Genomic DNA, 2,678 nt, shown 5'->3' with positions numbered 1-2,678 from the left:
TGCCTTGTCTCCCGAGGCGCGGAGAGTCCTCCTGGCCCCTCGAGCTAAGAGCAGCCTGGCCCAGTTCTCCTGCCCTACTCTCCGCAGCTCCCAGAAAGGATCCACCCCGAAGGGTGGAGGGCCCCCGAGGCGGCTCTGACTCACGCTTGCTAGCGTGGTTTCGACCAGACTTTCAACCAGAACGACCCCCGCAGTCTGGCCCTTAGCTGGGAGCTCCTGGGGCGGCTCCCCACCCAGACCCTCCCACCAGTCCAGACTCCCAGCCCCCGGCATCTCCACCTCTCCACCTGTGACCCTTACCCAATACCCAGGAAGAAGTTAATGAAATAAAATGAACTCACTATGGCCAAGCTGCTAAGTTACTAAAGGTAAGCAGGCTGAGGTATGAAGAAATGATTCTATTCTTGTTTTAACTTAAACTTTGGAACTGTCTAGTCCTGCGTCAATGCCTGCATATACCTCAGACCTCCAGACAACTGAGAAACTACTCTGATATCCAGCCCACCTGACAGCCAGTGTGCAGGCCGCTGGTCAGCTAGAGGACTGCCCATCCGGAGGCTAAGAATGGACTGATTCTTCTGAAAAATGTACCTATAAGCCTTTCTTCCTCCTCAGGAACACTCCAAATATTGCTTAATTGTGCTACCAGTTTGCCAACCCTAAGATCCTTGGTTAAATCTTTGCCATTTCTTTATATCGAAGCCTCCAGACACTTACTGAGTTCCTTGGACACCAGGAGCCCCAGTTAGAGCTTTTACTTAGCATTTAACGGTGTTTCCCTGGAGAAAAGAACTTCCCAGATTATCTGAACCCCTCCCTTGTTCACAAGCTCTTTGCTCGTCTAAAGTAGTTCCCAATCGAACCAATTTGAGCTCTGAGTTGTGTAGAATGAGGATGAGGTGGTGGTACAGGTTAGGGCTCCCACAAACACCATAGAAACCAGAATGAGGAACCATGATTTAAATCTCTGTAGCCTGGGACGGGCCCAGCTGAGTGTCTCTGTTTAGACATGAAGGGGAAGGACACAGCCCGGGAGAGTGTGTCTTGGCCAGAGGAGGGGGTTAAGAAATGGATCTGAACCCTGGCCTGCCCAGGAACTCTAAGAAGCCCAGAAGCAAAGGGAGAACAGGGGATGGAGTACATCTTCCCCATTCGCCCAGGCCTGGGTGGCGGGGGGGAGCTCTAACCCTGGGAACTTTCCAGGCCATCGCAGGTCTCTGCATACACACCTCTCTCACACACAGTTGTCTCTCCTAAAGTGAGGAGACGAGGGGCAAGAATTTGGGAGAACAATTTGGGACCTGGCAGGGGAAGCTGGGAAGGAGTGGCCTCGCTGGAGTGAGCCCGACCTGCAGGGAGCTGGGCACTGAATCTGGGGAGCACCTACTCCATTCCTCCCGCAGCTGATCACTACAGCCAGGCTCCGAGGGGCCGGCTCTAGAGTGTTCTCTCTCCCTCCTTCCTCTCCTTAGTCCCACCCACTTTGCCTGGTCTTGCTTGCCTCCCTGTTTCCATGACAACTCCAAGGGAGCCCAAACTGGGGGCTTGAATGCTAGGGTGAGAGGAGGAGAGACGAGTGGGGGTACGTCTGAAGAGCTCCCCCAACCCCGCCTCGGTCCCTTTAAGCTCTCCCCCCTCCCTGTTCTCCCTCTGCCCCCCCACCCCCACCCTCCGCGGTTGTCTTCTCTCCATCTCTTGCGCTCGCTGCTGGCTGCGCAATCCCTGCACCCAGACTCCAGCTCCAGTTGGAGACCCCCCGACGCCAGCTGCAGAGACCCTGACCCAGCGAGACAGAGACTGCAAGCATGTCATCAGAAAAGTCAGGTAAAAAGCCACGGCCAAACCTCCCACTCCCTCTACGGTCTCCTGACACGCCCCCCCCCCGCTCCCCCCCCCTCCCTTACCTCTTCCCAGCGGGTCTATCAGCTCTCAGCCACCCCTAGGCCCCCTCCTCTTCCTTCTCTTCCTTTCCTCCTTCCAGTTCCAGCCTCTGTCCCTGCCAACGTGGGCAGCAGGGGGTAGGCTGAGCAGTAAGGGAAGTAGGAGAGAGTGGCTTAGCATCAGCCAGGTGCTGCAGGGATAGATAGCATGGTGGGGAGTGACAGATGGACAGATGGCACTGGCTGGCATGGGGACATCCAGTGGGGACGTATGGAGGCACCATCACATGCGGGTTGTTAGGGGAGTAAAATCCAGCAGACCCTCCTTTGTCAGCCCTAAAGGAAGCACAGACTCCCCTCCCCCCGGAGGAACGGCAGGGTGGACCGTGTCAGCCGGCGGCATGGCTTGCTCAGTGTTGAGCTGACACACGTTAAAGCCGTGTTGCATGGCTGCATGTACACGCGCAGGACGAGCTCCGAGAGGCAGGCCCGAGGCAGCCACGGCCAAGCAGGCGCTGGCTCCGCTGTGAACGCCGTGGGCCCCGTGCTGTGAAGAGCAGAGTTGTGACCTCAAAACTAGATAGAAAGGCAGAAGTGGGGGAGCACAGATGGCCTAGATACAAGCCCACTCCTGCCCCCAAAACGAGATGGCTTCTCACCTGTCTCCTCTGTCTCTCCCACTGTCTTTCTCCACCCCGGACCCTCTGTGTCTCCCCCTAACCCTCCCCATCTCGCTCTTATCTGCCCCTGGACCCTCGCCTCGGCTCACCGCCCCAGGCCTCCCGGACTCAGTCCCTC

The 2,678-nt window shown here is 57.1% G+C and overlaps 1 protein-coding gene and 1 long non-coding RNA gene across 3 annotated transcripts in view; one reads left to right on the top strand and one right to left on the bottom strand.

Annotated features, from left to right (window-relative positions):
* Positions 1-2,648, bottom strand: part of PPT2 (palmitoyl-protein thioesterase 2) — an 11,395-nt gene extending 8,747 nt beyond the window's left edge. Inside the window, exon 1 of the mRNA XM_015569893.1 lies at positions 1,905-2,648. The gene's annotated coding sequence lies outside the window, so the exon portion shown is untranslated. The remainder of the gene's footprint in view (positions 1-1,904) is intronic.
* On the top strand, positions 7-2,678 carry LOC102767905. Of its 2 annotated transcripts, none has more exons than XR_436132.2 (3): positions 7-368; positions 1,473-1,824; positions 2,658-2,678. It is a non-coding gene; the product is annotated as an uncharacterized LOC102767905 (long non-coding RNA). The 2 variants fall into 2 exon arrangements; XR_001515369.1 differs by having other exon boundaries at positions 1,260-1,824.

The sequence above is a fragment of the Myotis davidii genome, unplaced genomic scaffold (genome assembly GCF_000327345.1).
Source record: "Myotis davidii unplaced genomic scaffold, ASM32734v1 scaffold1006, whole genome shotgun sequence".
Classification (NCBI taxonomy): Eukaryota; Metazoa; Chordata; class Mammalia; order Chiroptera; family Vespertilionidae; genus Myotis; species Myotis davidii.
This window is presented reverse-complemented; position numbering and strand designations above follow the sequence as displayed.